Here is a 12407-nt window from a genome sequence, read left to right on the forward strand (position 1 = left end):
CGTGCGTGTGATCATTGCTTGTACAGCCCTCTCGCAGTGTCCGGAGCAAGTATGGTGGGTCTGACACACCGGTGTCAATGTGTTCTTTTTTCCATTTCCAGGAGTGTAGTTCATCTGAAGACATAATTTCGCGACTTGTAGAAAATAAAGCTAAATAACAACAAGAGGCAAGTTTTACAGTCTCTAACACACAATACAACAACATCTAAAGTTTTAATACCACAGAACTGGCATATGATTAGCGAGACTGTGCGGTTCAGTAATCTGCCGTGGAACGCTAACGTTCAGGATCTTGTTCAAAGACTTAATGCTGCCGTTTTTACTGTTAAAATAGTATCTGAAGTACCCTGTCGCACGTGGCTAGTCAACATGGCTCCTAGCTCATGAAGCCAAAACTATAGCGTCCGTGGCGTTAATGGTTATTGGGCAATGCATCCATATGAGTGGCACCCCTTTTCTGACACCCACAAACAACTTATGCCTCAAAACACAAACACACAGCATATTCATTTTATATTCACCCCGTCATACATTTTTACATTTTTTTTACACATCATGAACATTGTTGCTCTACTTACGACGTTTTACACTGAAATGACAAAAGTTGTGGGATGATCTCCTGATATTTTGTCGTACCTTCTTTTACCAGGCGTAGTGGAGCAGCTCGATGTGACATGGACTCAACAATTCGTGGAATTCTCTTCCAGAAATATTGAGCCATGCTGCCGCTATTGCCATCCATAAGTGCAGAAGTGGGGGCAATGCAAGTTTTGTCCACGAAGTGACCTCTCGAGTGTGTCCCATAAATGTTCGCAGGGATTCACGTCGTGTGACCTGGGTGGCCACGTCATTCGCACGAACTGTACAGAATGTTCTTCAAACTATTCGCAAACAGTTGTGGCCGGCTGACATCGCACATCGTAATCCAAAAAAATTTCCTCGATGTTTGGGAACAAGAAGCTCATGAATGGTTGCAAATGATCAATGATCGGTTCAGTTGGACCAGAGAAGCCAATCCATTCCATGTAAAAACAGCCCACACCATTATAAAGTCACCACTATCATGCACAGTGCCTTGTTGAGAACTTGGGCATACGGTTTTGTGGCGTCTGTGCACACACACGAAACCGACCATCAGCTCTTATCAACTGGAATCGGGATTCATGCGACCAGGCCACCGCTTTACAGTCACACAGTGTCGAACCAATATGGTCCGGAGCCCAGGAGAGGCCCTGCAGGTGATGTCATGGTCTCAGCAAAGGCACTCGGCTCGGTCGCCTTCTGCCGTAGCCCATTAACGCCAAACTGTCCTAACGCATTCGTTTATCGTACACCCCACATTGTTTGTTCGGTTATTTCACGTAGTGTTGCTTGTCTGTTAGCACTGCAACTCTACGCAAAAGCCACTCCTCTCGGTCATAAAGTGCGTTTGTCTGCGGTGAGAGGTAATGAAAGAAATTTAGTATTCTCGGCACACTCTTGACACTGTGGAAATCGGAATACTGATTTCTCTAATAACTTTCCAAATGGCAAATCCCGTGCATATAGTTCCAACTTTCACTCCGTGTTCAAAGTCTGCTAATTCCCATCGCGCGGCCATTATGACGTCGGAAACCTTTTCACACGCATCAGCTGAGTACAAGTGACAGGTAACCGTAAGCACTGGCCTTATATTACTCGTGTACGCAATACTACCGCCATCTGTACTTGTGCAAGTCGCAATCCCATGCCTTTTGTCACTTCAGTATGCAATAGCTGTCTTATAAACGTGTGTTGCATACTTCTGTACACAGGACACATTAATGAATGTAAATGTTGTGGACTAACGAAACTAGTTGCACTCGGCCGCAGCATTGGGTTCCTTGAATGCTCTGGGCAAAGGCTCATCAAACTAAACCCATGAAAGATCAGTTCACTTCGTTACAGAACCGAACAAAATATTCACTTAACTTTGACACACTTCTGGACTACAGGATTGCTTGATAATTTGCGAACCATGGCATCCTGCGATGCTCTTGGCAGGATAGTTTCTCTGTCGAAGTTACGCGCCTTGCGGCCTCCTTCTTGGCTAGCGCCCTCTGTTTAGGACAGTCGGGGCTCGCGAGCGAGAGACTCGTTAAGCCGTCGGCACACGGACCGTGCATCCGAACGTTGAGCGTTGAGCGCGCCGAGTTTCTGACGTCACAGCATGGAATAGCACGCTCGGGAGTCTTTCCGAACGTGCAGAGCAATATCTGGTATGTCAGATACTCTGAGCGTGCGTCTGAGCGTTGACCAATCAGATCGCACAACGCCGCTTACGTCACAAGCACGCCGTCTCCCTTCAGTACAGAGTTGTGAGGCGCCATATTGGCATTCATTTCAAGCCTATATGTATATATGCCGTTCCGAGCACCACCAAATTGAGAATCACTGCAAAACCCGTTGTTAACTGTGTGATTCGTTCCAATAAAATAATGAGAAACATCATATTCGTGGCAAAAGAATTATTGTAACTTGCGTATCATGAGAGTAGGCTATTTGAAGGCAGCTACACACTCAAGATCCACCCAAAACGCATTGTTCTTGGTACAATTTCCTATAATCAAATTTCAGATAGCAACATATCTACGATTAATGTTTTTAGCAAATGGTAATATACTATGATTAGATACAAAAGCTGTTAGGTTGGTTTAGCGTAATGAATAGCGTCCCCCTCCCATTTGAGTTTTTTTGTTAGGCAGTGGTTCGCGTCCTGATACAACCAATTTTTTTTCCATAACATTCACGTTTTTATTAGGTTCTGATACTTTATTATTAGTTTAATATAAGTATAGACAATAATATTTGATGTTATGTAAATACAATTTCACCTTTTTTTGAGGGGTGACTTTGTTCGATTGGCTTAATCTAAACGACAGCTTGCGCTACTTGTATAAAGATATTTTGCTTCTTGTTCTTTTACGCCTCGTAATTCACATGTTTCAAAGATTCTGTTACTGGGTAGGAACAGTGATCAAGTAAGACTGACCTTGGGGTTTTACTAAAATGTGGAAATGATGAAATAATGTTTATCTAATGCGGAGTACTCCAAATTTGTAACGCACTATTTGTAATGGAACTTTTATAAGCCTGTGTCCTTATTCATTGGACATGATACTTTCCTTTTCGTGGACGATAGAAGGAATGTGCGTTTTAATAGAGCTAACGTGGGAATTTTACGCGCGCCCGTTGAGTAAACAGTGTGATTTACGAACTAGAAACATCCCTCAACTGCCGCTGGAGTGCGTTGCGATTGCGTATACCACGTTGGGGCCCACGTACCGTATGCACAAGTCGCATCGTTCCTGAGCGTTCAGCAGCACGTTGAACTTGGCACGCTCAACGTTAACGTTCGACAGCACGGTCCGTGTGCCGACGGCTTTAGGGGCTGTGACGGAGACTCGGTTGGTAGCAGTGACAGCCGGAATACTGCGCACGGAACATCGCGAGTTGTCACTCGGCTCTTGGTGTGCTGCGAGGACGCATGGTGTTGACGTTCTGCCGCCTGGGTCTGGCGGCGAGTGGAACTGGGGTGCGGAAGCAGTCACCGGTCAACATAGGCTCAGTTTAAGAGTCGTGTCTATCTGGAGCCCTGAGGAGAGCGCGGGAGTTTACCCTGGCGTGCATGATAACGGCGAAGTCCTGGACTAACTTTAAACGGTGAGCCATTTTGTGGTGGAACCTTTGGATGTCATTGCTCCGTATAGCCACTTAGATTTTCGCTAGTCATTCCTTAAAGTAGGTCCGGTAGACTTGATATTGCCAGTCCATCTAACTGCGTTGTGCCCTGGTTCCGTTGCATTACAAGTGTGACCGATGTTCGACGATTCCTTTTTTTATTTAGTATTGTTAATGTGTTAAATGGTGAATTTTGTCAATGAAAGTTTATTCTCTGTGTTAAACGTCATCCGCCAATTTAAATTGGAGTTGCAAACTTCTTGTTGTGGTATTTGGAAATTTGTTGTAAGTCCCTATGGGACCAAACTGCTGAGGTCATCAGTCCCTAGGCTTACTCATTACTTAATCTAACTTAAACTAACTTAGGCTAAGGACAACACATGCACCCATGCCCGAGGGAGGACTCGAACCACCGACGGGGGTAGCCGCACGGACCGTGGCAAGGCCCCCCTAGACAGCACGGCTACCCCGCTTTCTTGTTGTCAACTTTCATAGTAACAATTTTGAGCCGTCAAACTGTACTTTGGTGTTTGAGGTTGTATGCGGATTGTATAGTCATTATTACATTGAGCTTGTTGAGGTTTATAAATTTATCAAGCGACATTTCACGTGATTGGAGACTGTTTAATGAACTATTGCTTCAATAAGTAACAGCGGTTGTCACACTATAACGTTTAACATCTCTTCCTGTATTTGGCGCTAGCCAGTGCTTGGCTGTTAGTTTTAGTATTTTAGTGAACTGTGTATTACTACTGAGTTTGTGTATTCTAGAAGCCGTTACTCGTGTGTGCAGGCCCTCCTGCCTGTTGTTGTCACTTGAGCTCTCGAGAACGGAATTCAGACGCGCGGCCGATGTGAACGCCATAACATAGTATTACCGAATGTTTTCAAAAATAGTTAATTCACATATTTATGTGATCTTGCTAATCCATTATTTTTGAAACCTAATAGCCTTCACAAATTTAATTTTTTATAGTTACAACTAGTGAGCTCAGATGTGGAGTTATGTTAAAGTTGTATTTGTGTAAAGCAGTTTTCTTATTAATTTAAAGTTGGGGCCATAATGCTGTTTTTCTTTTAAAATTTTTAGAATTATTCTCATTGCTTTTATACAACTGTAGTTCACCCCCATTTGCAAATACTAATTAATCATTATGTTGTTACCAGTGTTGTTTTCATTAACGCGTTGAAAATAAATTTTGTATTCTCAGATGGGGTCAGCATTCTACTCCAGCAGCCCATGTCCCCTGCTTACCAATCCTATACCTCACTAATTTACTGCTGTCACTGCCTACGAAAGCGTCACTTTATGCACAGATTAAAAACCCCTTGAGATTGAAGCCTTTCGTGACAGCACTGATATGTAAAGCTTTCTCGAGTTTCTTGTCGCGTCAGTTCGGGATAAAATCCCGAACTTCTGACGATAGCCTCCATCTCATCGTCAGGAGCAACTGACTGTCTTCCCTGGCTGGCTGGCTGGCTGGCTAACTTGACGTGCCATCTTTAGGCACGTGCGGGTGCAGTGTTAGCACTTGTTGTGCTTTACCTGACTGATAAGAGAGAGGGGGGGGGGGGGGGGGACCATACGGATAGGATTGTATTGACAAACGGAATTCGTCATGTTCAGGATGGGTGACTGACGGATGAATGCACACATATCCTCGTCTGTTAGGTCGGAACCAGAAGATTTGCGTCGGGCTGAGGAGTTTCGCACCGACCCTAGAGGGACGCCCCCGCCGACCCATCCCCGGCTGAGACCACAAAAATGTGTTCCCAGTCTGAGGGCGTCAAGACACGGTGTTTATTGATGAGATTCAAGTCCTTGCTCCAGACCAAAGCACATAAGGCCGAATTATGCCTGACTGGGCCGTAGGGCTGGTGAGGAAGGGGAGGTTTGGGCCTGTCTGTAGGGGTGAAGGGATATGGATTTTCGTGGTGCGGGTACGTTCCGTCACGAAGGGACGCAGCGACCTTCTGCAACACCGGGTGCACGCTGGGCCCCATATGAATCGGCAAGCATGCAGCCGCCACAGCAGCAGGTGGGAGTCTCTCGGTGCGCGTCCCCTCGTCATGTGTTGTAAGTAGGCTGTTTATGTTTTCTCTATGTAAGTAGGCTGTTTATGTTTTCTCTATGTAAGTAGGCTGTTTAGGTTTTTTTATTGGTAACGCCACCTCTGTATGAAAATCACTGGCTGTGCTGTGTGCAGTCTGTGGCTGCTTTGCATTGTTGTAATACTCGCCATAGTAGTGTTAGGCAGCTGGCTGTGAACAGCGCGTAGCGTTGCGCAGTTGGAGGTGAGCCGCCAGCAGTGGTGGATGTGGAGAGAGAGATGGCGGAGTTTTGAAATTTGTCATGAACTGCTATATTTATATATGATGATATCAAGGTAAATACATTGTTTGTTCTCTATTAATATCTTTCATTTGCTAACTATCCCTATCAGTAGTTAGTGCCTTCCATAGTCTGAATCTTTTATTTAGCTGGCAGTAGTGGCGCTCGCTGTATTGCAGTAGCTTGAGCAGCGAAGATTTTTGTGAGGTAAGTGATTTGTGAAGGGTATAGTTTAATGTTAGTCAGGGCCATTCTTTTGTAGGGAATTTTGAAAGTCAGATTGCGTTGCGCTAACAAAATATTGTGTGTCAGTTTAAGCACAGTCTTGTATAATTGTTGAAAGGGGACGTTTCATATGTCGACCCTTAGCCGAGGATACCTCACTGGAATCTTCTGATTTTTTGTTGTAGTTTGTGTAATTAGTGTAGATTTTGTTTATTGCTAGCGCGTAATTGTAGAGAAAATCTCCTTTGTAGTTGCAGTCTTTCATTGTTGTACAGTAAAACAGTTGTGGCATGCATGTAGATTTGCACCAAGTATTTCGCAGCTGCAATTAACTACATATTATATTCAGTGCTATGTTAATGTGTTCTCTTATTTTTGATCTTCAAATTGTGCTTTCTGTGTTGTCGTGTGAAATACTGTGACAATAATGGCGTGTGAAAAACGTAATACTAGGCTCCAAAGTAAACTGAGAAATGACAGTGAAAATGAAAGCAGTGTGTTAGCGCCACCGAGTAATGAATTAACTGATGTTCAAAGTAGTAATTTGGTAATTGTGCATAGGGAAATGGAGCGGGCTGCAAACAATGGTGTAGACATTGAAACAGGTAGTGAACAGGGAAGCATTATCGATCGATCGGTCGGCAACAGCTCGCCTCAGGGATCCGAAATGACAGGACACAATTTCGCAAATACTGTAGATTCAGGTTTTGGGTCATCACCGTTTTCTCAAATAAGTCAAGACACATTTTCTGCTTGTCAAAATGTGAATGTTGCCGGTGCAAATGCACTGCCGAAAAGCGTAGAGAAACAGATTCCAGACACTAATACATTATTATTGCAATTAATGCAACAAATGGAACAAAATCAGAGACAAATGGGAGAAAATCTTAAAAAGTTAGACACAGTGGAACAAAATCTTAAAAAGTTAGACACAATGGAACAACACCAGAGACAAACACAGCAACAGTTAGACACAATGGAACAAAATCTTCAAAAGTTAGACACCACACTTGAACAAACACGTGAAGATTTAACTACTGAGTTACATAACATTGAATCGAAATGTCAAAAAGTCTGTAATGACGTAAAAACACAAATTTGTGAGCATTTTCAACCTATTTTTTCGCGGCATGAAAATGCATTACAGAATCACGAAGCAGCCATAAAAGAACTGCAAACCATTGTTCATGAAAATCATGAGACCTTGTGGGCTAAAATTGACTCAGTTGCATCTACCGATTCGGTTACGCAACTTGCAAAAACTCAGGAAAACTTTAAGGACACAGTAGATACTCTGAAACTTGGTTCAGAAAAACACACTGAAGAAATAAGTACACTATCGGAGAAAGTAGCCGAACTTTCGGATCAGGTCACTAACTTATCTACAAAGGTAGATGATGATCTGAAAGACACAAGACCTGTAGCCTTCACTGACACAGAAGAGTATGAACAAATTAGAAAATTCAAACAAAATCAAAATCAAATCAATACACAACACCAAAGAGAAATCCGGGAAGTACAAGATCAGCTGACACAGGTAATACAAGAATTACGTATTTCAGAGGATACTCGCGCCCCAATACGGGAAGAGGGACACAGAAATACGGAACAGCCACAAAATAATAACACAGGGCATTTCGGAAGTTACGAAAGAAATTGGCAATGTGCACCGAATTTTGAGATGGAACGGCCGACACGACCTAACAATGACCGATATGCGACTCGCCGACATGATGATTTTGACTATAAGCTGTTCATTACTACACGTAAATTCAAAACATTTAAAAATTCTGACAACGACATTCATCCACAAGCATGGCTCCATCAATTCTCGCATTGTTTTCCTCCCAACTGGTCGTTAGAACACAGATTAGAATTTATGTGTGGCTACTTAGAGAATGAACCAGCTGTAAGAATGCGATCGGTAATTCACGATTGCCACAGTGAAGGAGAGTTTTACCATGCCTTCCTCTCAGCATATTGGTCTCAAGCTACACAAGACCGTGTAAAACATAGCATCATGATGATGAAACACTTTGAACAATCTGAATTTTCCAGTCTTGTCAAATATTTTGAAGACATGTTGCATAAGAATCAATATCTTTCAAACCCATACAGCCCCTCAGAACTCATCCGCATTTGCTTACTCAAATTGCCTGAACATTTACGACATATTATTTTAGCAGGACGTTGCAAAGACGACATTGAAGGTTTTCAGGGACTGTTACAAGAATTGGAAATTGACACTGACAATCACGGAATGCGGAAACAGGAACACAACAATTACAGGTCACATCCGTCACAATTCCTCGATAATAACTGGACGCGACAAGGCTATTCTCACAACACAAATCGTGACCAAAACAGACACCACCCGTATGACAACCGTTGGCAGAGTAGTAATAATTACAGGGAGAGATCACCTCTCCGCGGTAATGACTATCACAGAGACAATCAGAGAAACAGACAATATGGGAACCAAAACAATTATTATTACGGGAGACAGAATAACTTGAGACGCAACGGTCCAGCGCGCAGTTACGATTCAGGGAGAAATTCTCCACCAATTAACCGACAAGAAAGAAACTACAGGAACTACCGACATGACGACAGACGATGTGATCGTAACGACAGACCTGAATTGCATCAGAACTGGCGGGATGCAAACAGAGCAGGGACTTCTCGTCAGAGTGAATTTGTAGAAGTTAGGTCTCCAAATCCCAATAACGGCGCTCGTCAACAAAGAGACAGACAATGACTCGCACAGCAGGCAGCCGCGTGCGCCCGCTGGCTCCGAGAAAAATAACATAAGACGCTAGCCTTGAGAAAAATTTTAGCATTATTTACCGACGTATACCGCATGACAATCGCATTCAAGTTGAAACTCTGCGTACTAGGAAGAGTAAAGGTTTACACCACATTTCACATGTAAAACCGTTTATTGAAAGATAATCTTCTTTTTAACTTTGTCTTTGCCATAAAACTTTTCACTTCACATTTCTAGTATGCTTTGTCAGACTTAAGAAACTGTTAACATACAACTATGTTTGAAGTTAAATATCCAGTCTAGAACCTAGGGAACATTTTTAAACAGAAATTACGAATGCATTGTTGTAGTGAACAGACGACACAGTGTTGTATTTGTACATTCTTGCTTGTTAGTTGCACGATTACGTAACGACTATAAGGCTCACATACTTAGAACATTTACCAGTACTGCTAATGAGATTTTAATGCAACATTTTGGTTTACTTGAAAATACATTCTGGATTTAAAGTACTTTCAGTGAGATACCAGATGGCACAGTGGTTAGTTTATGTGACAGCTACACGATTTTATCACGACGCTACTAATGAGTGACAATTTACAATGTTGCTTTTGCAGTGTTTCTGTTTTATATCTGCACAGTTTTCTGTTTTATCCTGGAAAGTAAAACAGGTTTTAGTAGTAACTTTTGTGGTATAGCTACAATGAGACTGCCTTTTCCATAGCACAACAATACGTTACAGCACAGTACTTTCCTCATCACGGCAATAAGCGTAATAACTAAGACATTTATACGCAAAGCATTTCACTTTTGTGTATTATGAGGTAAGTACATTGACTTCTGCAGAACTTAGCTTTCGGAGGACGATAACTACTACACTTCCACACAGATTATGTTGCAACAAGACGCACATTTAGCGCTACAGTACACGTATTTGAGTGATTAATTTTGTACTTAAAACATTTATTTTTCAAGATTTTTGAATTACAAAGAAAGTTTTCCGTGATACATTTCATTCCATTGCTGTAATCTGTAACACCTGAGGGTATAATTACATTAATCTTCAAGGGGGTACACACTTACTTTGTGTACCATGTGTGTGGCAACCACAAGGAACCCTAGCTAATATGGTATTTGCTTATACAACTTTACACATCGGTACCATATTTCTCTAACACACAAATTACACAGCTATCTGATCATGTAACTGAGAGATAAACTTTTTTTTATTACATCAGTGACAGATGTTTACGCAATTACACAGTTGGATAACTTCACACTTATGAAATTGTATTTTGTCTGTACTTTGTGAAATGCTCATATTTTTTCGGAACCATTGTGATACTATGAGAGCTTTGAATGATGTATTTGGTATGGATTCATGATTTTTAAAGTACATTTGAGGCAGATGACACTTTTGACATGAGCAGAGAATTTTTTTAATTATTGGAGGAAGCTACGACGATTTTGAGATTTGACTGAGGTGTTATGATGTTATTTTTACGACGACGATGTGTATTAAGCCTGCTGAGGTATGTTTACGATTAATAGGCTGAGGCTATATGAGTTATTTGATTATGCTTCATATTTATAATGACGAAATATTGACGAGTGTCGATGGATACGTATATGTGTAATAAGGTAAGGAGTAATGAATAGTGGGTAGGGACTCTTGACTTGTGAAAAAGGATGTTGGAAACCAAGAATCGTACTTTAAGAGTTATGAAATGTGTGTAAATGCGTGAATGTATCACAATGCCGGCGAAATTTTTTTGGACAACGTTATATTCATAGGATTTTCTTTCTACAGATTTGCAACGCTAATTTTTGACCTGTGAAATATTTTTATGTGAGACTGTCACTGTAGCGGAAACTGGTGTCGTAAATATTTCCGTAAGAAAGTTAAGTGACCACCTGCACGTAATGCGTCGTGGGCACGCAGCTGTGTCAAACACCTGGAGAACAAGCCATTAGGGTGTGCCTTTCCGGAAGCACAAGCCATTGTCATTCCTTTAGAGAAAGCATCGCAAATCCGACACGCTAATTACTTGGAAACATATCGTACTTTCTGATATTTACTGAAATGCCTAATGAAATGACAAGAAATAGTTTGTCTACACACCTGACTATGACTACTGTCTTTCTAGATGAGAGATTTTTTTACTACTTATGAAATGCCACATGACTATTGAACGATGTTCTTACGCTTTGCTTTGTACATAGTTGCTTATTTCATTTGATATCTAGTTTCTAGCTGCACTGCAGCATTGGTTAAAATAAAATTTTATGGATGTACTAATATAAATATTTTCTGTCTACAGATCGAGTATATAATAATTTTTTTCAAAAAAATGAGGGAGCACAAAGCGACATTTACCTTCACAGGAACTCCATTCATAATTTTCTTTTCAAGTACTTGGTAATTTCTTTTGTAGAATAAATTGTGATGCATCACTCTAGTGTTAAGATGTGACATAGGTATTAGACATGGCCATTTTTAGTGTAATATTTTTTTCTGCTTGAGCTATGTCATGTTTTGATATAAGTTATTACATTTGCTGCTGCTAGCTTTGCCAATCTGTATTTTTTGTCATTGCTGCTTGTGTTAATTGTTTTGTGCTGCTGCATTGCCTCGTCCCTTAGTTTAGCATCTGAGCTCAGTAGATTTAAGTTAGCTTAAGATGGGGTAGGCTATATGAGAGAACGAGATGTGATGAATTGGAAGAAATGCATTGAGAAGCTATAAGAAAATGGTTTGGCCAAAAAAAGTATTTTGAAAGAGGATATGAGCAAAAAAGTAGGGTTTAGGGACAACAGGTTTACGTAGGATTTTCTTGGAAATAAATAATGAGGTAAGAGATATGTGAACATATAAATACAGAAAGCATGCTTTGATAGGATTTTTTTGGTGGAAACAAATTTTGAAATAAGACGAAAGATCTATGGAATGAAGTTTTAGGTTGGACTGCAGTACCAAATGTTACACTGAAAACAAACCCTGCCCTTTCCCTTTTGTGTTATCCCACTATATGTTTGTGTACCCTTGTGTATTTGTTTTCTTCCTGTCTCTGTGTACTGTTTCATAGAACTTTTTTCTCTTCTAATACTAAGTTACATTCACTATGATGAGGAATACTGTTATCCTCAAATACAATTGGCATTAATAATGTGTTATTTACTTTGTAAAGATGTTTAGGCATTATTTATTCTGTTTTGTGTTAATACTCATGTGTGAAGTTGATGTTTCGAAAGTTATTCGATCTTTTATGTATGTACTCATGTCATAATTCCTGTAACACTGATGTATATGTCTATTTCTATTCTTTTGTAAAGCCTGTACTACAAATGTTATCTGTATTATTATGTTCTTTAATGATGTATTTT

This window comes from Schistocerca serialis, chromosome 8, assembly GCF_023864345.2.
Source record: "Schistocerca serialis cubense isolate TAMUIC-IGC-003099 chromosome 8, iqSchSeri2.2, whole genome shotgun sequence".
NCBI classification, from domain to species: Eukaryota; Metazoa; Arthropoda; class Insecta; order Orthoptera; family Acrididae; genus Schistocerca; species Schistocerca serialis.